Source organism: Protopterus annectens, chromosome 1.part2 (genome assembly GCF_019279795.1).
Source record: "Protopterus annectens isolate FY-2018-M chromosome 1.part2, PAN1.0, whole genome shotgun sequence".
NCBI lineage: Eukaryota > Metazoa > Chordata > Ceratodontiformes > Protopteridae > Protopterus > Protopterus annectens.
In genome coordinates this window covers 521,547,698-521,573,958 of record NC_056727.1, presented here as the reverse complement: position 1 = coordinate 521,573,958, position 26,261 = coordinate 521,547,698, and the positions used below count along the sequence as shown (strand labels likewise).

The 26,261-nt window shown below is 38.1% G+C and overlaps 1 protein-coding gene across 7 annotated transcripts in view; it reads right to left on the bottom strand.

Annotated features, from left to right (window-relative positions):
- The window catches only part of SLC8A1 (solute carrier family 8 member A1), a 2,780,038-nt gene that overhangs the window by 759,160 nt on the left and 1,994,617 nt on the right, over positions 1-26,261 (bottom strand). The window lies entirely within an intron of this gene.

Here is a 26,261-nt window from a genome sequence, read left to right as displayed (position 1 = left end):
GAATTCTCAACTCACAGAAAGAAGTTTGGAGGAATGTGCACATCCTTCCAGTGGTACATCGGTTTCCTCCCACATTCCAAAGACATGCAGTAGGTGGATTGGACAGTCTAAGGTTCCTAAATGAATGAGTTCATGTGCATGTGTGGGGTGTGGAAGAACAACCTTGGCAGGGCTAGCTACCTGGCAGTGTGAACATTGGCTCTAGGTGATGGTCACTCGGGATGCGACACTCTAACCCCATGTGCAAAAATCTGAAAAAGGAGGTTATGGATTGAGAAATGTGTGTGTGTGTGTGTGTGTGTGTGTGTGTGTGTGTGTGTGTGTGTGTGTGTGTGTGTGTGTGTGTGTGTGTGTGTGTGTATGTGTGTTTGTGTACAAATGTACACAAATGTGTGTGTGTTTGTGTGTATGTGTTTGTGTACAAATGTACACAAATGTGTGTGTGTGTGTGTGTGTGTGTGTGTGTGTGTGTGTGTGTGTGTGTGCGTGTGTGTGTGTCTGTGTGTCTGTGTACATACAAATATATATATATATATATATATATATATATATATATATATATATATATATATATACATATATATATATATATATATATATATATGCTCACAGTTAAGTGCTAGACGAGCTGACCTTGGGGGCCATTTCAAACCTAGCAAGTGTCCTTTCTAAGGGTGACAATCAAACCCTGTAGCTTGTGCTTGTGAGGTAAACATCTTAACCATTATAACCATCAACCGCAAAATATATTGGAAGTGTGTCACAATTAATAGGAAGTAGATAACTAGCAGGCTAGCTGCCCTTGCAGGCTATTTTAAGCCTAGCCAATTTCCCTTAAAGGTGAGAGTCAAACGCTGTACCCTGTGTCTGTTGGTAATCACCTTAAACATTAAGCCAAATCCCAATCAATCCAAGCTGTGTGTACTCAAAATGATCAAAAAACATAATATTAACAAAAGAAAAATATCTAAATACAAACTATTGACAAAAATTAAGCACATCCAAAATCAATGTTTTTTAGCAGGGAGCAGGCACCCCTGCTCATTACATATATCAACTCAAAGGTTGCATAGTAGGAGAAAAGGGCATATATCAATTTATTTTTATTTATTTATTTTATTTTACATTGGTTGACTGGGAGAGTCCGACTGGATGCATGTCCATTTTCAGGTGAGGCCCGGGGAAAAAAGCTTCAAAGATCAATTACAACCAAATATAAGGATTATACAGAAGTATTTATATTTACATAGATAGTACATAACCTTAAAATTAACATAGTTCTATACAATGAAAACATCTTTTACAGTTTTAGAATTGGAAGAGACAATACGTAAGAGGAAATACAGAGTAAGATACATAGGTAAACTTTGCATCTAGAAGTTGCATCTTTTTTTTACTTTTATACAGTTGGATTGTGTACAAGTTAAACATAGTCAGGGGTACAGTGGCAGGTGAAACAACAGAGTTGAATTGTAGAATATATAGATTAAGTACTAAAGCAAGGAAAGGGTATATAGATTAAGTATAACGCAAGTGTAAAGATGTTGGAAGAAAGAAAATTATAAAAAGGTTTTGTGCCTAGCAGTGTTTTAGTGCCACTATCTGTATAGGTACTAAGGGGCCAGATTTAGAGGTGACACTGTAATTAAGGAAGCTGGAAATTAAAAAGCTGTAGTTCCTCCTAGTGGTACAGCTGAAACAGAGAGCGGGAGAAAGGGGAAGAGGGTGGGTATGTTTGGGAAAGTCATCCTGGTAGGGAACATGAACAATATCCATGTGAGGTTTAGGTGTTCTCTGACAAGTCTTTTAAATGTAACCTTTGAGTCTGCTGAAGTAATAGCAGAAGGTAGGGTGTTTCAAACTTTACCTATATAATTAGTGAAGAGGGAGTCCCCTGCTGTGTTGTTGCCTTTGGTGACCTTGATTAGCTTTTTATCACTAGAGCGTAGTTGTCTAGGAATCAATCCCTGCAATAACTCTGATTTTTGTTAATAATTTGTGTTTTAGACATTTTTTGTTGATAAGAACTTGACTGTTGATATTATTATGTGTGCTTCATTTTGAGTATACCCATATCTATATATTTATATCTATATTTATAAATATATATATAAATATGTAGAGAGACAGAGAGAAAGGGAGTTCAGTCCTGCTCATTTTATACTATGTTTTGGGTTCATGATGCTGAAGGAAACCAGGAAACCTTTCATATATAGAATTATTTTTATACTCAGTTCACTTTGATCTGTAGGAAATGTCTTTAATGCTGCCCCCTATGTCATATACCACTAGGGTTTTGCCTTTGTTTACCTGCTGTAAAGAGGCTTTAACTTGTTTGCAGCATCTGATCTCAGTGCCACTCAGCTGCATACCTCTCAATCTCTTAGTACAACAAATTTGGACAAAGCCTAAAATAATGGGGAGAAAGACCTAAAAATAGGGACAGAGATTAAATATTGCTCTTAGAAACTTAGAAAACTGCTAGGTTAATTGGATTTGTGTTAGCATCCATTTACTGAAAGATAGTAAGTCTGAAATGCAAATGTATGCCATTATCTAGTGAGTTCAACCCCCAATGATTTACCAGCAAACAACAAATTTTACAAGGAACAGACCAAAAATATTAAGACAAAAATCCAGACATTCTGTGATAATCTGTACAGCTGAGAGCTATGCTTAGCTGTTAACTAGCAGAAATTCAAAGAACAAATTTAGATGTTTATAAAATTTCAGAAAATGCTCAGTTTTCACCACGCCATCATAAAAGTATCACCTGAACTGTCTCTCACAATAGTCTTTTTCTAGAATTCAGAAACATCCACACTGCTCATATAAATAGCCTACCACAAGTAGGTTAATTTTCACTACAGTGAGAAAAAAATTCAGGCAACAGTGGTCGCAATGGATAAGACCTTCTTATCAGCTGGCTCATTAGCATATCTCTGAAAAATATTTATACAGCACTACAGCTGTCAGACTTAATAGCAGAAGTATTTTACAGATGGCCCATGCATTACATTTGCAACAGCACTCCCCCATACTCACACACATTTATGCATTCGGACAGCTATGCATAGACACACACACATGCACACACACGCACACACGCACACACGTACATACTCGCACACGCGCACATGTGCACGCACGCACACACACACACACACACACACACACACACAGACACACGTGCGTGTGCACAGACTCAAGCACACACATTCATTCAGCTTTATTCATGTCTCTACAGGGAGACACACACGCACACACACACACACACACACACACACACACACACACACACACACAAACGTGCACATATACTTTCATCCCGCTTGATTCATGTCCCTACAGACACACCCCCAGACCCTCCACACACACACACACACACACACACACATGCACACACACACACACACACACACACACACACACACACACACACACACACACACACACAAGCATGCACTCGCTGGAACACACACACACACACACACACACAAACACACACACACACACACACACACGCGCGCGCGCGTACATATTCATCCAGCTTCATTCATGTCCCTCCAGACACCCCCCCCACACACACAAGTGTGGGAGCGCACACAAACACACACACTACCACCACAGCAACTGTTACCATAGAAGTGAATGTGTGACTGCTCCATTTTGACAGCATTCACTTCTTCCTCGAATAGTGGGAATCAGTAGTCACCTACATTTCTTGGGGAGAACACATGGCTAATTATCATTAGCTGCTCTTCCAGATTGCTGAATTAGTATGTAGCTCTGCCAGCTGGACCTTCCTCCATGCTGAGGTTTCCTGCAATTGGGAAACCTCACCAGCAGGCCAGTCTAAGAACTGTAAAAGCTTACTACAAGTAAAATGATGACTATATTCATGCTTCTCGCTCATGGTAGGTTTTTCTGACTCCTTGGATAAGTCTGCTTCCTGACAGAAAAATTATTTTACAGTTAAGGTTCAATCTACCTGACAAGATACCCATTTTGCTCATTTACTTTGAAGGAGAATAAGTCATTACTGTTATATATATCAAAAGGTACATTAAAAGCTGGTAAAAGTAAGGGATTATAATCTGAATAATACCATTTATCTAGCCAATAAATTTATGTATCTGTTCCCTACAACCTACAAAAATATGCTTCTATATAGCTGTGCTTTAAAATGTGTTTATTGCAGGATGTTGACAGTTTTGGTGGCTGCACAGTAAATGTATATTTACCACATCAATATTTCACTAGAAAAGACTTCAACATCACCTGCTTTGAAATTAACCTGACTTATGCAAAACACTCAAGGCAGCTGCTGCTGCCCTGACGTTCTTATACAGATGTTAATGAGTGCCATTTTCCAAATCACAGAAAAAGATGACAGGATCATTAAATGAATATCGATCCCCTGCCAGAGAGCTCTTGCTGAGGATTCCATAGCTCAGAATGTATTAATAAGAGGGCAGACATCTTCATGCTTAGTCAGATCTCCAACAATCACACAAATGTTAGAGCAATTAAAAAGTCAAACCATATAATCAAAGAATGTTCTGTGGAGCTTATTTTCCACTCTTTGCATAGCTATTTGTAGCACAAAAGCACTGATTGGCCAATTATTACAACACTTTACTGTTTTCGTTGGTTGATAATTATTCAATCTGTGTTATGAGATATAGATAATATTTTGTCAGAAACCCATAATGTAGCCAGCGGGCTTTGTGCATTATTTTCCCCACAGAAACGTAAGATGGCTATCAAACAGAACACAAAATAATCAGTTAACTATGTGATCAAACACTATACAAAATAATCAATTGACTATGTGATCAAACAGATCACAAAATAATCAATTAACTACGTGAACACTTTGTTATTTTTGGATTCACCACTAAGCAATTATGTTTTTCATACTACAAATGAACACACCTTAACTACCCATATTCTCAGCAGAGAAGGGTGCATTTGAGTCACACTTCAATAATTTCAAACTGTGCCACAGATGCCTTTCCTTCACCCGCAAAAGCTCTCCTGGCCTTACTGAAAAAGAAATGGATTCAGAGTGATTCACCTATTTCTAGATAAAATGATACTGCTACTAAACCAAGAAGGCATTGATTTTATTGATAACAGAATCTGAGAACTCTTTCTATAACTAGACAATCTGTATTGTAGACAAAGAAAGAAAGAAATCTGTACCCTTTTATGAACAAAAACATGGTATGACACATATAAAAGAAAATCCACATCAGTTCACTGAGGAGAATATTTAAACTGCATTTGTACTGTGAAATTTGTACGAATCAAATTAATCTGTGAAGATGGTAAAGCCAAAGCAGTGAAGTCTTCTATACTGACCTCAGAAAAAATTATTTCTCCACATGACAAAATGCCCATATTTGTAGCATTTCTTCCATGTTTTACCTTTCACAAGGGGATAGCCTCATGTCAGATTATGGTACAGCAACTGAAAGCAATACTTTAAGATTCAGTAGAAAGGGGAGGTAAGACTATTTAACCAAAACACAGACACACACACACACACACACACACACACACACACACACACACACACACACACACACACACACACACACACACACACACATACACACACACACTGTTTCTTGCTGTATCTGTAGGTTTGCCATTGACCATCTGTTTCAAAAGAGTAGCGTCATCACAAACAGGGGTGCCCAAAAAATAAAACTGGAATAAAGTCATATATTGAAGGTCACAGCATGCTGAATCCATTCTTTACTCACTCGCAGTGTTGCTTCACTTCTGCCTTTTCTTTCCCACTTTTGCATGCATTAACATAAGTTGGATGCAATGTTCTTAAAATGCATAGCCCATCAGTTGTCTATTCATCATGTGTATATGTGTGTCTGTAAGTGTGTGTACATCTGCGTGTGTGTGTGTGTGTGTGTGTGTGTGTGTGTGTGTGTGTGTGTGTGTGTGTGTGTGTGTGTGTATACGTATGCAAGAAAATTTAAAAGAGAGAAAGACCAACACACAGAAAAAATGTCTGTGAGTGAATACATTTAACAATCTGCGAAAAATAAATGTATTGTTTTAAAATACTGAAACAGAGATCAGGAGCAAGGCCATGTGCTACCTTAGCCCAGCTAATTGTTGCACTATTATTATTCCATTGTGTGCACGGCTTTCTAACTATCCCGCACTTTAGCTGTTTTGGACTCCACTGCTTGGCTGATAAATAAAGTAAGGAACATAGAGCTCAGGGTTAATTAAAGGGCAGTCATCTGAAGGAATCCACAGAGACTCACAAGACAATGCTAATAGCCACTCTGGGAAGTTCCTTGGATAGAATGCTAATCACTAGAAACAGCTGGATGTCCACAACCCCTGTATTCTTCTTAGAAGTGTGTATAAGGTTCATAAAAATTCAAAAGAAAAGTAATGTTATTTTTAAGACAGTATTGCCTTTTGGCTTCCTCCTTGTTTTTTGCCATTTACTCAGTGAGTACTGGCTAAAAGGTGAAAAGATAAGTGTGTCTCTACATGTGATTTTTATATATGCAACTGTATACAAGAGTGTAGCTTCCTTTGCTCACCATAAATGTTTCTAGAATTTAAGACCTGTTAAACATATTAATTAGGTATAACTGCTTACTTTAATTTTGACTTCAAAACATCTAACTGCACACTAACTTCTCAGCCAAAGTCAAGCATCGTATTATTTAATAACATACTAAAATGCTTATTATGTAAGTGTTTTACAATAACAAAGAAATAGTAGAGTAAGTGAAAGCAATTCAAGAAAAATATATGTTATAAAATGAATAGGAAAACATTTAAAGTAAAAAGCAACACCCTGAGGTGGCTTTAATTAGACCCTTCTTAGCTAATTATACCTCAGAGCCTCCTGAAGAAGGCTTTATAGTTGCAAGCCCAAATCAGGAAAGGTAGCTGATTATAAAGGACTGGAGCAAACAAGAGGATGAAAATCTGCATGAGGCTTTTAAACATGTCTGTAAATCTGCAAATAGCACCTCTACCAATGACTTGAGGACATAAGGTATCAAGCCCTTTTAAATAAGCAGAATCCAGGTACACACGGCATATAACCAGGTTACGTATAGCACATAAGTTAATAATACAGGTCTTTAATAGTAATCTAGCTGTGTCTGGCAGCCAGTGTGAGTCCCATAGCAAAGTCATTGTATTGTATGTGATTAGGAATTCCTGATGAGCAATTATGCTGCAGAAATCTGGATGTACTGCAGTTGTACCAGATCCTCCTCCACTGTCATCCAACAGTCCAAGTAAGGAATGGTACAAAACTCACAGTGAAAAGACACCAGTGTATGCAACACCATTATAAGGCTGATGAAATGAGGCCCCAGATGCACTCAGAATTCTTTTTTTTTTTTTTTTTTTTTTTAATAAACATCATTTTTAAATTATTAAGCATGACATAGGCAATCTTACATTCATATAATTGAAAAAGAAACAACACTGACACCACTTTAGTTGCAAACATTATACATCACAGGTGCCATTGAAACAACTGTAATCGCAAACATTATACATAACTTATAACCTATCCAGTCATTGTCAGTTAAGTGTTATATGGCTCATTCAAATCCTGACTCTTAAACCTTGTTCCTGCTCTGCATATATTGTTCCCACAATTCCCATTTCTCCTATGTAGTTTGTTCCTTCCCTTTTCTAAAGATCCCAATTCCAGTTGTTTTATCTCTGTTGTTATATTTACTACTTCTAGTAAAGTTGGTCTAGACTTCGATTTCCATTTTCTAGTAACTGCTTTTATGGCAACCACCATAATTAGACTCAACAAGGCATTACTATGTCTACCCTTCACGTTTTCTTACAGCTGAACAGAATGCTCCTCTGTGGGCGTTTGAGGACAGTTAGGTCATGCTATTTCACTGTTGGACAGATAAGATCCCTTTGGGTAAAAAAAAAAAAAAAAAAAAAAAAAAACTTTCTGCATTTGATATTTTATTGTTTAAACTTACTTTATTGGTAAGGAAAGCGCTAGGATAAGATGGAATTGCTAAATATAAGTTTGAGGAGGGGACTTGTAACTATGCCAATCCCTTAGGAAAGTCAATAAAAAGAAGAGGGAAAATCGACATTTAGTTCAAATAACTGAACATCGAAAGAAGGGACATGGACAGCAAAATCAGTACTGTTTGTTTTCATGTCACATGATTAGCTGATATAAAATGTATTGTGTCTTTCGGCTTTTCCTGGTTAGGGGTCGCCACAGCGGAACTCCGGTCCGCTAATGATTGGCAGTAGATTTTTACGTGCCGAGTTGCCGGCCCTGACGCATAACCTTCAACAAAGGTACGCCCATTCACGCATGTCTCCACACAGAAGATGCTCTAGCTGAGAATCGAACAGGACAACGACTTACTGTGAGGCGACAATGCTGAAAAAGAAATGAGATAAGAAATGTAATGCATATTCAGAGGGATAACAAGAGAATTCATGATAACGTTTTTCAGTGATAAAAGAATTATGAGAATAACTAGACCGCACGATACTGTATAAAATGGAGAAAAAAATTATCACTGATGTAACAAAAGTGGTGTGTGTGAGAATATATGTGTGTGTGTGGGGGGGTCATGTCTCCTTATTTTTCTGGCAGCTATACAAGCCACTGAAAGAAACATAGGCAAAGAAAATGAACAGACCTGCCTTGCAGCAGGATCCAGCCTAGTCCTTATTTCATGTTTGATCGAGTCAGTTGTGATGGCATTATTTTGCACAACTGCAGTTTGGCAATCCCATAACTCAATGAACACATTTAAGACAAAAAAAAAAAATGTGGCAAAGTACAATATTCTGAACGGACTATCACAGGCATGAAAACATATTCAACAGATTAATATGGCATGACATGATAAAAGTTCTTAAAGTTTATTGCCTGTTTATTAGACTCAACTTGGTACAACTGCTTTCCACTAGGAGTCTCTGCAGCTCTACAACTCAAGAGTGCAGGAGTTTAAGACCCAGCTGTTAGGCACTTTAGGTGATAACCAGTGAATGGTGTTACCCTCCTCCACATTCTAGGCAATGTGTTGTTCTCCATAAATACACAGATGCCCAATTCTGTGCATGCCTGCACCGTACAATCTTAGGAAAACAGCAGGCAATCAGATGCTGAGAGATTCCAGTCCAAGACCAAAGGAACTGCTTCAGACATGATGCAAAGCCTTAATTCTCTACATCATTTGTCATCCAGCACATGTCCTGGCTGATGCTGTAAGAGATATTTATAGAAATCAAGCAGTTGGTATATGACCAAAGCGTGTCCACACACACACATGCTCACACACACGCACATGTTCACACACACACACACACACACACACACACACACACACACACACACACACACACACATGTTCACACACACACACACACACACACACACACACACACACACACACACACACACACACACACACACACACACACACAATCTCATGCACACAGAGTAAGTCACAGTCTGAAATGGACTGTGTAGAAGGTATCAAAACCAACAAGTGCATCTGCCTTTATCCTCATAGCTCTGTACTTACTTCCAGCTGTTGTCAGAGTACTTGCATCACTTCAGCATGGTGATGTGAGGAACACTTCCACTGTCACAGGGTTTACACTTCCACTGTCACAGGGTTTACACTTCCACTGTCACAGGGTTTACACTTCCACTGTCACAGGGTTTACACTTCCACTGTCACAGGGTTTACACTTCCCCTTTGCAGGATATGACTGAGACCTGGGAAACTGTGTAGATACCTTCAGTATCATGCTCCAAAATAAGGTATGTCATAGTCAAGCTGGTATGAACCACCCCCTTTTTCCATCCCCCCATGCATGAATAGTTTTTTGTCCCTGTCTGTTGAGGTTTTGTGCTTGTGCAAACATCTTAAATATGCACATCCATGCACCAGCCATCCTTATCTCAAAGAAACATGGCAATTTGTATCTTTCCTCTCACTTACTTCACTGACTGTCTTCAGACATTTGAGTCTTGCTGTATTAAACTGATTGAGCAGTTTAACTTGCCAAGTCATTATAGTAGCCATTTTGTACACAGTTAGATGTGGGACACACAGTAAAAACAAATATTCTGCATCTAAATATAAGTGAGTGTTCAAGGACCTGCATATAAAAACAATTCTGCTTTGATATCATTCAAGAGAACAAAGCAAAAAGCAGATGAGGTGATATGAGAAGAAACATAAGGTTGATGCTTGTTCTTTGTGGTGAAGAAAGACTAAGACGTGCAGAGAAGTAGCGAGGCCATTTGAGGCCCAGGGCCAGACCCTGAATTGGCATTCCTCCACCACCTAAAGAGCAAAAAATATATATTTTTTCCTTGAATGGGGGAGATGCTTTGGCAACAGCTTTTCACAAAAACTTACAGAGAACAAGAGGCTCAGGAGTCCAAACAGGAAGTTTTATTGAAAGTTTAACACATTTTGAGAGTTAATCATTTAACTGTCATGTGATGCATAACCAAACACAACATTTCTTTAGCAATTTAAAGAAACCACACAGTTAGTTTTCCCTTAACACTTAAATGTAATTTATCGGATGTACATTATTAATAAGCAATTGCACAATGCATGAGCATTGGTGTGTTAAGAATGCATGGAATTCCACAAAAGTCTTTCCTTCCATAATGTGAGAAAAAATGTGATACTCTTATTCGGAATTCACTGTCCGCCCTCCATATGATACACCATGATATGTCCAACTACTGTTCGATAAGTCATCAGAGGAAAAAACTCCACAGTACAAATTCCACCCAAGAAAGAACCAATGCAAATGGAAAATAATTAATGTACGTTAGAGCAAAGCAAAACACAATGATCTTGCACCCAAACCATTCTCAGAAAATCCATCAGGAAATAACATATCATCAACAGAAAACAGTACTGGCAGCAATGACAGGAGGATACCCCACAAGTTTGCCTCTATGCCATTCATTACAAATCATCTACTTCTTATCAGAATCAGGGACAAATTTAGAAGTAAAAAATCCGACAAGGAGAGTTAAAATATCAGTACTATTAACATGAGTCCTTCACAGAATAAGAGAATGTGAATTGATATACATTTTTTGAAGTACAAATGTCTATTATATTTCAAATTATTGTCATTAAGTGCCATTCACCACCTATTTCTCTCAAAAAAAGGTAAAATGGTTGTGTGCAAAGAAAACTGCATTGATGCATGGCATTTTAATTTGACACACTAGTCTATCACCAGTACGATCCGCCACATAACTGATATTTAAATTCTGTTCTGGATTTATTTATAGAGAAACTAATCCAGAATAATAATCAGACAGGGATACTAAAAATTTAAGTACTGTGTTAACTTGTTTCATTAACAGAATTAGAGAATCTGAATTAATATACATTGTTTTGAAGTAAAGAAGTCTATGTTATGATTCTTAATTTCTTTCTAATCATTGTCTAATCATTGTCATTATATATTAAGTGCAATTCTTCACCACCTGTTTCTCCAAAAATGTAACATTTAAAAAAAAATTAAGCAAATAAACCTGACTACATCAGTTTGGGAAATTATCATATCCTTCAAAATGTGAAAGTGGTAATGAAAAGCAGCTGATATGATCTAACAACCAGTGTCACATGATGAAAAGAATGGGTATGACATGTGATCTTCAAGAGAATATTGTAAAACTATCAGCTGATGTGAGTGATCTAAAATTAGTGGCCCTAGAGGACACATTGGATATATATACTGTACAGGATATCTTGAATGCTGGTGTTATGTGATACTTTGGGCCAGTTTTCTTGATTCTAGAAGCACCACATGCGGGATTTAGCAGTTTACTTTAAAATCCATGCATACATTCTGAGGATAAACAAGGCAAGGAAACCTTAACTGTTGTTTCAGAGCTCTGAGTTTACTCTTATTTGTAGGAGACTGTCTCTTGCAAAAATTGCAATCCTTCAGATATATGGCATATGGAAGAGAGAAACTGCGACCATGTTTAGAACAACTCGACACTGCTATGTCACTGATACAGTAGATGGATGAGACATAGATGCTCTACTGCCTGGAGCTGATATCCAAAGATATTTTTATAAAAGGATAACTAACATATATGTGCATGTATACATAAACAACCATATGCATATGTGCACACATGCACACATGCACCCAGACATAATAAATGCACACATGTATACATATAAACCAGGAATGATCTGGAGATTATTCATTGGCTTGCCCATCATCATTGGTCCCTGGTGATAGAAGGAATAGCAGCAGGTTCCACTGCCAGCTGTAACACTAAGAATGGTGGAGGGAATTCATTGAACTAGCTATTACAAAAATAAATAAATAAATAAAAAAACAAGTAATAACACATCTAAGAATGGGTCATCTCATACAGCATGAATAATGTGTGAGGCAGAACAGCATCACTAATGGTGCAATGCCCAGAGGGCATTTAGTAGCTGAACCATTGCGGCTGTCAGTCACATGAGAAAAGTAATGTAGAAATATGACAAAAACTGTTGCTGACAAAGTTGGCCTTAAGAAGCTTTTCCCATCAAAACTTCAGTACCCCAGTATGACCTGCAGGATTCTGCCTCCTATATCTGTGTAGAAAGTGTCATCAAAGTAAATTTAATTACTACACTTTAAAGTCACATTTGGATCTTAAATTATAGCTAATGACACTCAGAAGTGCTGATGTTAAGTAATCATTAAGACTGAAACACATGAAAGAAAAAGCTGTTAGCTTGTTCCACTCGTTCCTATTTACTGAAATCATTTCTTCAATGGTTTAAACCTACAACGATGTAACATAAAACATACAGTACTAAACTATTTGTGGTCTTTTTTATGCCTTTAAAATACATCACTATATTTTTCTTTATATTTGCAATTAGCAAGATTTTGGGTACTTTTCCGTTGCCCCATTAATGGAAACGTACCGTATTTTATACCAGAGAATACAAGAAATGGGCACAAATATTTACTTTGCAATGTGTTGATTGTATAACCACTGCTGTTTGTTTTACAGTAGTCAAAGAAAACTGCACTTTGCCCTACTTTATATATTACATTAAGTAATAATCTATTTGTTTACCATGGATTTTCTGATTAAACATACTGGCTGACAGGTTCAGTGCAAACTTCTCCCCCCCCTCCCCCCCAAAAGGAGAGATATCTATACCAAGCGTTGCAGCCCCCAAACATCTCCAACCAAGTGAGAACTGCTGCTCAAAAAGCAAAACACAGCATCCATGGGGGACGATGGTGTCCCCCGGCTGTGTGCTCCACTTACTCAACGAGGGACTAAAAACCCACAGCAGCTGCTGTGTCATAGTCATAGTCTACCTCTGATACGCACTCCCAGGAGTGGCGCGCACTGCAACTGTGGTCCCACTTTCACAAAGCCTCCACTCCCCCCAAAAATCCGAAATTACCCCCCATTAGCTACTTACCTTAGCCTGCAAATAATGGGAGATCATAATGGATGATAAATATAATAAATAGGGACATAGTTGACTGCAGACTTTGTCAACTTTGTTTTGTTATTTGTGTCATCATGCCTTCTAAACTTAAACTTGGTTTTTTTTCAAAAAGCCAGTGAAGAAAGCCAGGATGAGGGAAAAGGCCACCATACAGCATACTTGATACAATACCTAATACCCCACTTTAATAATCACTCATCATCATCATCAAATCAGCTTAAATGCTAACCCATACATCACACATCACAAGATGCACAGCAACCTGTCAGAGTTGACAGGCGCCAAGAGGGTCAGTCAGCCATGTCAGACTCAAAGCCTGTCACAAGTGGTGTACCACAGGGCTCAGTCCTCTGCTCCTCTACTTTTGTTTGGCATCTACTTTTCCAAAGCAAAGCAAACACAGTTATGAGATGATGAGTGCAAACTGCATAGTCAAACTGAAAACATATCTGACACAGATATCCATCAGACACAGATCAGAGAAACGGGGGTCTCAGAGCCACGGATAAAGGTGCCATGCCCAAAATGCCAAATGCAACCCTTAAAAAAATAATAGGTTACCCTAAACTGAACCCTACCCTATAATACAAAATACAGAAGAAGTTTAGAGTTATCAGGAAGAAGGGACCCAGGACCTGGGACCAGGTTGATAGTAGTCCAGGTAGCGAAAGTAGTTAGGCCCATCTAGAAGGACCCCAACCTTATCACCCCATGTCCTTCATGAAGGGGATTCTCATCATAGTCAGGGTCATAGTCATCACTCATCATCATCATGATTGATAATGATTGTTGAAAATGGATTGCATTCAATGCCCCATGAGGAATGTCACCAGCACCTATAGAGGCCACAAAAGTTCCTCACCAAAAAGATAAAAAGTCTCAAACATCTGTCTAGCTCCCAACGCTGCAGAGAACTTGCTCTATTCAGTTCAACCTTCCAGCTCTCAGGGGCCTCTTTGCCTAACAGACAAGATATGCTCAAAATGCTCAAATCCAGATTCACCAAAAAAAGAAGATGATGCCCAACCACAAAACTGTAGAGGCTAGAAACACCCAGGCATCAAAGGAAGACTCTTCTAAACACCATATAGCTTAGGAATAGGGAGGGAGCCAGAGTATAATGCCATATGTGAACCACTGTGGAGTTATGGCCTTGTGAGTGTGCAGGCAGAGCAGAAGATTTCCATGGGAGATCGGAGATATTCCTTGACATGACCCCAGAGATACTTCAGTGTCACTGCTCAACAGAGCAATTGCAAAACAATGGGTGGCGTTCCCCAAATAATGGGTATAGTTCCCAAACTATGGGCTAGGCTTGTAAATAAACTATGAAGAAGAATTAGTATGAACCTATAAATTAAAATAGTTTTCAGTGCTTAGTCAACAATTTTACCTACAAGAATAACCTTTGCAACACAGAAGTGCAGTTGCTTACCAATGAATAGATTCATAGTGTTTCAAGTACAAGAAATGAGTCAGAATTCTGAAATCAATTGAAAACAAACTCAACAAAGCCTCTTTAATTATTTCTAAATTTAATAGGAAGTACGCCTACACTGAGAAATTTGTTTCACCAAAGACAAATAAATCACTCAGTTTGCTGCGGGCTCCAAAGATAAGCCTCTGTAATTGCCTCCTCTGCACCACTCCCTTCACCTGTGCAGCCAATCACAGGTCTTTGCCCACATAAGAAGACATAAAAGGGGACGGGAGGTATACTTGGGTGTCTCAGATGTTCATGTAGGACATTTCTGCTGTTTCTCCTTAAAGGGAAAATTTAAAAAGTATTTGTTCAAAATCATTTTTATTTATTTATTTGGCACAAATTGCACCCTCGACAAGACAGCACCTTGGGCAACTGCCCCTTTCTCCCCTCCCTTACTACACTATCAGATATATGTGAGGTTCTTAGAAATATACAACAGACTTTTTATTAAGATCTAAGCTGGCACTAGAGATGGGCTTGGTATGATTAACCATGTGTTGTTTAGTTTGCATGTATATAACCCAGGCCAGAATATTTAAAGCTTCAGAATATCACAATCCCAAGGCAATGAACCTACAAAAAACATACAAAAACAACTGCAGCCTGTATTCTGACTTGCCTATTTTCTGAATATACTTAGACCAATATCCTTCAAATTTAAGAGAGAGGGAGATGGTGGCCATTACTTATTTCTGCCCTTTCCCTCTTTCTTACCTCTGCATGTCAGTTAATATGCAACCTAGGCTGTCCTGATCTAACAAAAAAGTGAGTGACCCTCCTGTTTCCGTACCCCAAGACTCATTATTCCAGCAGGTTTCCCACAAAAGACTTTTTTTATAAAAAATGTTAAGGTGGTTACTGTAATATGAAAACATTAAAACAAGTGGACAGACAATAGACTTTAAGATAAAGCAATGGAAACATATCTTAATATTGGCCAATAGGAAAATTAAGCAACAATAAAACTGAACAATACTATGGCAAGATTAAAAAAATCAACTTTCATATAATATGCAGGACTCAAAAAGGGCATATTATACGAGTGTTTAGAGACAAGTGATATGTTAAGCACAAATAAGGACTGTATAAGGAAGCAGTATATCAATAAGAAATGTGTTGTATGTTCATTTGATGGAATATGTTTAAGGGACAGAATAACACAGAAATGATGAGTACTGATATAGATAATATGGCATGTGTATTAGGAGCTACACAAGGAATTGTAGCAGAGTATCTGTTTTGTATTCAAAGATGTAAGACAATTTTTCGGCTTTTCCCGGTTAGAGGTTGCCACAGTGGAACAGTCTGCTAATGATTGGCAGCAGATTTTTTTTATGGTGTCGATTTGCCAGCCCAACGACAACCTTCAACGAAGGCATGCCCATTCATGCATGTCATTCAAACACCACTCGACCATGGGGAGGACATGCAGACTCCACACACAAGGCGCTCCAGCCAAGAATCGAATGGGAGTACCTCTTGCTGTGAGGTGACAACACTACCGCTGCACCACCGTGGCTTATTCAAATATGTAAGAAAGTACTACATTTAATTCAAGAAGGAATTACGAAAGGAACTCAAAGGGATTGTGTGGGGTAGGGAGAGACAACAGAGGAAGATGAACAAAGTAAATCAAACACTGTGGCTAGGAGTGCACTGGATTTAATATTCAAATTGGTAGGACTGATGTATCTAGCATTTGTATTAGTTTTAATGTTAAAGTTATGAAGTGGAGTAACAGTTTTAAAATGTAGATATATTTTTGTCAGATCATATCAGTGGTAAAGGTTCATTAACTTCCATATGGGCAATGACCTCACTTACTCTTGTATGAAGGACTGGATAAGTCAGTATCAATACAAAAAGAATAAAATGCTGAAAATCAGCTCAGTCAGTATTATAAACACATTCCAACAATTGCCAAAGGTAATAAGTTAAAGGGTAAACGGGTAAACTTACTAGCCCAGTATTAGAGGAGCTAGGAGAATTCCATTAAACATGACTCACTGAACCAAGCTTTGAGGAAAACTGCCCACTGAAAGTATTATAATACAGAAAACAATGCTGCATTAAAGAAAAGGGGGAAAAATCCAGTCCAAAGATCCTTCATATAGCAGGTTGGAATCACCACTTAAGTGCCATTTTATGTAATCATCTTATATAATCATCTTTTAGATCACTAGGTATCAGAGAAAACAAAAGTTCTCAGATCGATAAGCTTGCTTTTGCACAAAACAGCACTTCCAGTACTTTCCACCCAGGGACAGAGCTGAAAAGAATGGTCACATCCCAGCATGCATAAGTTAAAATATTAAAATGCAGAGCTATGTCTAGTGAGACCACCCATCTCCTGAAGCCTGGTTAGAGGAAGAAGAACAAGAAAAAAACAATATTAAACTATAAAGAAAGCCTGTAATTCATTCAGAATGAGATGTCAAATTAAACAGCACAACTTCAGAGGGAAAAGTGTGTATGTTTAACTTCTGAAATGCAGCCTACAATATTTTCTTGCATAGTGATCAGAAATAACAACAAATAATATTGTATTAGATTGCTAAATGGTGGCTTAGTATTTCAAAGGATCACATATATTCACTAGAAAACCATATGAACAAAAGTATGTTTGACTGAAACAAATTGGAAGAAAGAGAGAAAGGGGTTTCTTGTCCTTTTCCCTGGGGTAGTTATACCCTCCAACACCTACCCAATAGGTCTGCTAATAATATAATCTGCTCCTGTATTGTTTTATCCTCTTGGTAAGGCGAAACACTACTGCATACTGATTGCACCCAACAACTGTATTTTTCACTCAATTTACAAAGAAATTATGGTTTGGCCAAGAGGCAGTTGGCTGAATTGCCAAAATCCCATTTTAATTGATGATGTAACATCCGTCCAGGATTGGTGTTCTACTGGTCTTAGATTACAATTAACTGAGAAATCAACTTTCCAGTCACGACTCAGTGACATTAAACTTCCCAGTCACTGTGTTCATAGGAGGTCGCTGCCAATGTGGTTAATAAATGTGTGTTGGCAGCAATTCCTTTATTTTGAAACATTTCTTCCTTCCTCGGCAGCAATGCTTTTTTTCTTTCTTTTCTTTTTTTTTTGAAGATTTCTCCCTCCTTTATATTTATATGACCACAGAGTTATAGTTCGCGATGGCTTACTCACCCCACCTGAGGAATATTGGGTGGGGCTTGTTACTATGGAAAATGCTTACATTTCATTTTTATGGGGTTCATTTTTTTTGCAGTTTCTAAAGCAATGACTGATAGTAGAAGTGCTTGAGATAAACAGGGCTCCTTTAAGGTAACGTCATCTGCTTACAGAATTGGCCTGTATGTTTGTATCAGCATAAAACAATTTATAAGCAAGCCTTTCTTACAGAGATCCATAGGAGTGGTACATAAGAATGAAGCACTTTGCCTTTTTAAAACTTCAGTCTTGAAGGTTCACTGTCTATCTATTTCTTTATCTATCGATATCCATATATATCTATATATATATATATATATATATATATATATATATATATATCAGGGAAACTAAATAATCTTTCCTATTGGATTTTGATGTAAACAAATGGAAACAGACAAAAATGCTTTGTACATAAGTAGATGTCAGCGAAATGGGGATCATCATTTTGTTAGTGATTAACATCCATTTATAGTTTCCAAAAACTAAGCAATATTTAAAAAGAAAGAAAGATATTTGTCCAGCTCAAAACCATAGTTCTCTGAACACGGAAAGCAGCCTCTACAAAACCCTTAGAAAAAATAATGAAAGCCATTTTGCTGACTGCTACTATATCATTCTTTGATATATAAATGTATAATTACATTTGCATCCTCCACTGAACTTTTCATTAAAAAATCCTTCTGACTGTAGTTTCTGGATAAGCACTGGTTCTCTTTTCTGTATAATAATGCTGTGACAGCCCATACCACATTAGTAAGAGTGATAATGAACTAGAACACCCAAGGATGTGAAAATGTGTAACAAAGCACTCGTACTGTAATGAAGTGCACAGCCTACCTGAATGCCGCAAGTGAGCTGATAATTGTATACATAACAGAACAGGTTTCACACCTTTCCTGTTTGTGTCGTCTCTTAAGTCGACTGACCACTTGTATAAAATAAGATCCCATATTACTGATAAAAAAATATCAAATTTGCTAAGACTGTACTGGTTTTATTTAAAATTAGGCAATTTTTACTTGGCACCATATGGACTTTTCACACTTCATTATTCATCAATAGTTTTGCAACAGAAGCTTTTCAGTGGGATAATTGACGTAATAAGATTTAAGCTAAAGCTAATGTGTTGTATACAGAGACACACACACACACACACACACACACACACACACACACACACACACACACACACACACACACACACACACACACACACACACACACACACACACACACACACACATAAAGATTAACAGCCCACCTTGATCTGCAAGTGATGAAATATGCACCATATCCAAAGCCAGTTAATTGGGACAAGTTTTACTGCTCCAATCATCACAAATGTTGCAGCATGCTGACATGCAGAAATATCAGTAGGATTGTTGGAAATGCATGGCAGTATAGCCCCATCACTCAGAAGTATAGCCTCACAATGCCAGACTGTTCATATTTCTAGACAGTAAAACTTTTCATTACTATAAAAGAAACATGAGAACAATGGCACTTAAAAAAAACATAACCAGACATCATGAAAAATAAACTAATGTCTTTTTTTAAATTAAAATTACAAACACATTTCTTTGAGCAAAACAAATTATTTTAAAAGTACATGGCATAGCTGGTTCTGCAATGCTGCTAGGCATATAATGCAATTATAAATAACTAAATAGAATACATATGAGAGGCATAACAGTATTCTAATTTTCTGAGTAGTTTCATTAAGGCATAGAAAGTCATGTTAAGGAGATGTGTGAGAAGCAGATATAGCTTCAAAAAAATGAAATGCAATAGTATGCATGTCTAGTACAAAACGTATTTCTTCTGTGCAGTAATCCTTGGTTCATGAGTCTTGCAAAGACATTTGAAATATCTACCATTCCTTTTATGCCTAAAGAGAGTGAATTCTCTTAATGCCAGCTTCTGTGTATGAGAGACTGAGGTAAATTTGCTGTTTCCCTGCTGTTGTGTGATTCTCAGAGTTGGTATATAATTAGCAGGGGCTGTTGGGGGCGGTGGATCTCCACATCGAGGGTGCTTGCCCCACTGCATAAAATGTATTTTTATTTTAATATTATGTCTTTTCATTTGTGTGTGCATGCGCGCGCGTGTGTGTGTGTGCGTGTGTGTGTGTGTGTGTGTGTGTGTGTGTGTGTGTGTGTGTGTGTGTGTGTGTGTGTGTGTGTGTGTGTGTGTGTGTGTGTGTGTGTGTGTAAATATATCTGTGTGTGTATATTAATACACTGGAGAGAAACAATATTTCTCTTAATTAGATACAAGTGCACTGACACCCAGGTAAAAGCAGGAATGCAAGAAATATTTGATTTGAAACTTGTTGCTTGCAGTAGGATGTTATCACCCTCTCTTCCCATTTTGTCGCATGGGGTTGTAGTGTCACATTAGCAGGAATGAACATCTAGACATGATAGTCTAACTGTTAATGTTCAATTGACACTGATGACAGCTTATGCCATGACTGAGACCAGGCTTGAGACTACCACTATAAATCTGTAATGTAAGAAAGTGGCAAACACTACTGGGCTTGATAAGGCTCACCCTTATGAGTTCAACCCCGCCTGAGGCACTTTAATACACATGGGTTTGACAGATGCGTCTAAGTGAAATCTACCTCTAACAAGACTACTCAACAATCTCAGGCACTTACAGAGCGCCACAGTGAGATGTAAATAAGGCTGATGATTTCTGTACTAGTGTTGAACATCATTAAGGCAACCAGATGAGTCAGAACAGCAGAAAGTGATGCACAAATCTGTTAAAAACATTTCATTCTTCAATGCAAAAATAAACAACCTTCAATGGAAGGAGGTTAGGTCAGTCGCACTTGTGTGGGTAGTAAAGATCAAAAGGCAAGTGACACAATGCTACAGACTGATCTCTTAACTAGCAGTTGTGTACTGTCATTCATATACAAGTGCCTAGGAATAACACAAAGATCATCACTAAAGCAACATTTAGGAATTCTTTATGTATTATACCAAATATAAAAACTATACATAGGAGGTTGTTTAGTGCTGAGGCCCCCTTACCTATTATCAAGTTGATGTGAAAATTCACGGTACCCACGCCTCTTATGGATATATACCGGGGTACGCACACTGTGCTCTGGTTCTTTTGCTTTAGTTTTTTCATTCAGTTTGAATCTTTATATCACTTCATCGACACACATGAAGCAGTAAAACAGCACATCATGGCATATATGAAGCAGACTAAGAACATTGAAATGCTAATAATTACTAAGAGTAGCAGCACTGATCAGTTTGTTATTATACATTAATTACTTAATAATGGACTCTTTGTTTCAAAATGTTACATAATAGGTTCATAGACGGGTGTTAGGTACATAGTCCTGGAGACCATCTAGGACCCTTTTCCAAAATTCCCTTTACCACAGAACATATTTTGGTAGTGTCATTTCCTTAGTATCACACAACAGGAAAATAAAGGCTGAACAAATCAAATCCCAGATTGCATGAAGGATGTCATTAATGGCATATAACCTTCTCTGCACTAACTGGCATGCTAAAAGACAAGAAGAAGCAATTTTCTGATGTGGCCTGCGGTAAGCACAACCTGAGTGTTAGCTATGTTCATATTTAAACTAACTAACTGAAAAATATCACATGCAAAAGCTCATAGAATAAATAATAAATTAAATATATTATTATATTACCCTTTGGGAAAAATTCCACCCAGGGTTAATTACTCCATCGATAAGACACCCTTAAGAGTTGACCCAGTAGTTAGGTATCTGGGAACAGATGTAGACAGTAATCTGGCCTTTGACCAACATGTAGCCAAGGAAGCAAGAAAATGATTCTGTGTTGTCCAGCTTATAAGTAAGGGTATGGCATCCAGGTCCAAATACGTTATTCATAGCACTTTACTCAGCTCTTATTAGACCCATCACTGAGTGCAATGCTCTCTTTAGCATGTACCTGGCCAGCCAAATGCAACAGCTGGAATACCCACACAGGTTCCTCTCTAACGGAATCAATGGTGTTAACACATTGTCCTATACAGATCTCCTTAACTACTACAGCTGTCTCCTACAGGTTACAGAGAGGCTATCTGTGTCTGTCCATCTGTCCACATAAGAAGACTAGGCACCACAGAACAGTACAGTTGGACAGGAGAAAGAATCCAGTGTGGTCTCAAATGGATTCACTTATAACATTCAACTAAACTTTAGAAAGTTACAGGTAATTGGGTAAACATAGGAAGGTGCACAGGGTAGTGTATATATTATGAAAATTCAGGTGGCAGTAAAACAAAACATGATAGGATTGCCACAGCCACAAAGGTAAAAGGAGTAAAGTAGCATGAGGAACAGCAATGTGCATACAGGCAATCCCAAGATAGACAAGGAAGCTGTTTACAGGAGCAGGCATGTTTGTTACGAATGTGGTGTCTTAGAGATTTATGACAAATGGCATGAAAGGGGAAGTTTGTCAGCAGCAGCAGCAGAGCCATTGTGACAATGCCGATGCACAGTATAACCCCCTGTAAAGAGAGGTTAGTAAAAAATATGGATGGCTACATTCATTCTAAGGCAATACACTGATGCCTTGACATAATGCTGAAAATATTCCTTGGACCACTACACCTCCCCACTTAACAAATGTTAAGTACATCAAAAAATCTAATAGATTCCAATTTCAATACTCATCTACAACACTTTAAAAAAAAACTTAAACTACATCTTCTCAACAACAAGACATGTCCGTGCCATGACCGAACCTAAACTCCATTTCTCTGTTGTTTCATACTCCCACCACTGGAAATGCTTTCCTTTCAGTATCCGCCCCCTATACTCATACTTGTATCTACTATGAGGTTACCTAGTTAACACTTTGTCTCCATGCTATACACTTGTATAATGTGGTGAATAATATTGTTTACCTCTTTCGACATATTCTATTTAGTTTAAGAAGTATGTGCTTGTTTTTTAACTTTTTTTTTTTTTTTTTTTATGTTTTCTTTTTGGACCTAACCTTGTACTATCCTGAAGTGTGTACTAACATATGTACTGCAATGTTATTGAGTGTGAATTTTATTTTTTAATTATGAAACGTCTTTGTAATCTGGAGCTTTTCTCCACGGGTTTCCACTGAAAATGGGCTACTGACCTAGTTGGACCAACATGGTTAACAAACGTCAATAAATAAATAAATAAAAGTGATAGGAATAGAGTTACCCTTTTTTAACTATGGTCACCGAAGGGTTCAAAAGCCTTTTTTTCAAATCCTTCTGCCCTAAATGTAAATGTATGCCAAACATCACGTCTGTCAAACATCAAGCCTCTCCACAAACCAGACATGCCCATTTGTTTCCCTACCAAGAAATTTCACTTGAAATCAGGGTGAGAGCTTATGAAGAGGGCTGTAGTGCAGGCAGCCATAATGGTGCTTTGTAAATTAGGGGGAGAGCTTATGAAGAGGGCTATAGTGCAGGCAGCCATAATGGTGCTTTATAAATTAGGGTGAGACCTTAAGAAGAGGGCTGTAGTGCAGGCAGCCATAATGGTGCTTTGTAAATTAGGGTGAGAGCTTATGAAGAGGGCTGTAGTGCAGGCAGCCATAATGGTGCTTTATAAATTAGGGTGAGAGCTTATGAAGAGGGCTGTAGTGCAGGCAGCCATAATGGTGCTTTATAAATTAGGGGGAGACCTTATGAAGAGGGCTATAGTGCAGGCAGCCATAATGGTGCTTTATAAATTAGGGTGAGAGCTTATGAAGAGGGCTGTAGTGCAGGCAGCCATAATGGTGCTTTATAAATTAGGGTGAGACCTTAAGAAGAGGGCTATAGTGCAGGCAGCCATAATGGTGCTTTATAAATTAGGGTGAGAGCTTATGAAGAGGGCTATAGTGCAGGCAGCCATAATGGTGCTTTATACATTAGGGTGAGAGCTTAAGAAGCGGGCTGCAGTGCAGGCAGCCATAGTAGTGCTTTGTAAATCAGGGTGAGAGCTTATGAAGAGGGCTGTAGTGCAGGCAACAACTAAGGGGAGCATGATGCATGAGAGGAGTTACTTACTTGGAAATTTGGAAATTACAATTCAGCATCTAGATAAGTGGTAAACAGGCAAATACCTGGATGATAAAGACTTGCTGTAAGAAGAATCAAAGGTGCCCTAAATGTAAATGTATGCCAATAGTCAGATCAGGCACTGGCTGGCAATTTCATGGGGGTCTCTTATAATTAATACATCATGTTGTCTCTACTCAAAATGGAACAGAGTAAAGGTTTTAGTCCAGACCAGACTAGTATAAGGGAAAATATAATACAGTGCATACTAAGGAAGGAACTAGTTCAATTTATGGCAAATAAATATTTCTAGGCTTCTAAGCAGCACTGTTTCACAAAGGTAATGGACCCCATTCAGAAACTCCACGGAGTAACTCATCCTTATCTTGAAGTAAGCTGCACAACATCTACTTAATTGCAAAATGCAGTTCAGAAAGAGATATCCAGACAGAGGCTTTGTAAATTATTAATTTTGTCCATCTCAGAGCACCATCATTTGTAGCAATCTAACACTGGAGAAACATCAGGCAGACAAGTGCCATCCCTGAATGTGACATATTAGAGACAGATACTCAAATGTACGACTATAAATATGTGATTTGTTTGATACGTATTTAAATATCAAGACAGCAGTATCTCAGGGTATTCTTTTATTGACATACAGCAATTTTGAAGTTAGTTTATGTAAGCATTAGAGGTGTGAGGGGGGTTATGCTGTATTTTACTTGAAGAGTAAGTGTTTTGAAATGTACAAAGTGGGCTGAGGCCCCACCTTTTTTGGTGCAAGAATGATGAAATGTAACAGCATAAGAGAGGTAAATGGAAAACAGGCACAGTAGTAATCAATATGGAATAGGCAGAGAAGTCAGCAGATGCTAGGAGTCAATCCTAGCACCACAGAAGCCACAGTCAGCCCATGCAAGGCAAGCGACTGCATATGTAAGGACAAACTGCAGCAAGCTAGGAACTGTGCAGTGTTTCAGTTCTAAGACAGCCATGACCCAGTAAGAGACACAGTATCAGGCTACAGGACTTGGAATGATATACTGCCAAGATGGGAAAAAAAGGTCATTGTACCTGTTTAAGGGGCACACAGGATAAGCCAGGAAAATGCACAGATTCATTCAAAAGCAGCAAGGACCTACCTATCGCTGGTACGTGAGATGCACTGACAGTGATAGGTGGACCAAAGAGCAATACTTTATAACAAGTAAATGGTGCAGATGTTGCAGAAATTATTTATTTCACCTCCATCTTCCTCCTTATTATGCACCTGTACATAGCAGGAATGCATGAGGATTTGAAAGTCAGTCTCTAGGGTGTAAACAAACTGCAGTAAATAAAAATATTCTCGGGGAATATGTGAAATCAGTCAAAATGTCTATAGGAATCATTTCATGAATGGGGGTGGGGCGAGCTGATGAGCAGGCAATGCACGTGCTCTTAGAGTAAAACAAAATCCAAATGGATTTACCAAATGCTGCTGAGAAGAATAACTGCGGTATTTTCCCAGCAAAGGGAAAACCCTTTTTGTCAGCATTCATGAAAGATTCATAACTTGCTGCTGCAAGCACCATCTTCTTTAATCTTCTGCTAATGGTTCTGTTGCATTTATTTAAAAATAAGTGCTTGGCAGGCATATTAGTTTGCAGATTTGCAACTGGGAAAAATATTAAGTAGCTAATTCATGTTTGAGATAAATCTAAAAGTGATGGGTCAGTGTGTATTCTCCAAAGATGCATTTCCTTTACTATAATTCTAAATGTTCTTGACCTTTGCTGCTCTATGATACAAACAGAGCACTGCAGTAAAATACAGACAGCATAAGGAAACTAGAATTACTTCGATGACATTAGTGGTGGCAGGGGACATTTAGCAGAATATGTCCAGTCAGTTTACTAAAAATGACAGTGTCTCACTGCTTTCTAGTGACAGCCAGAAGACAACATTTAGCATTTTTCATTGCCACGTGATCTTGTTGATGATTGTAGCCTCTT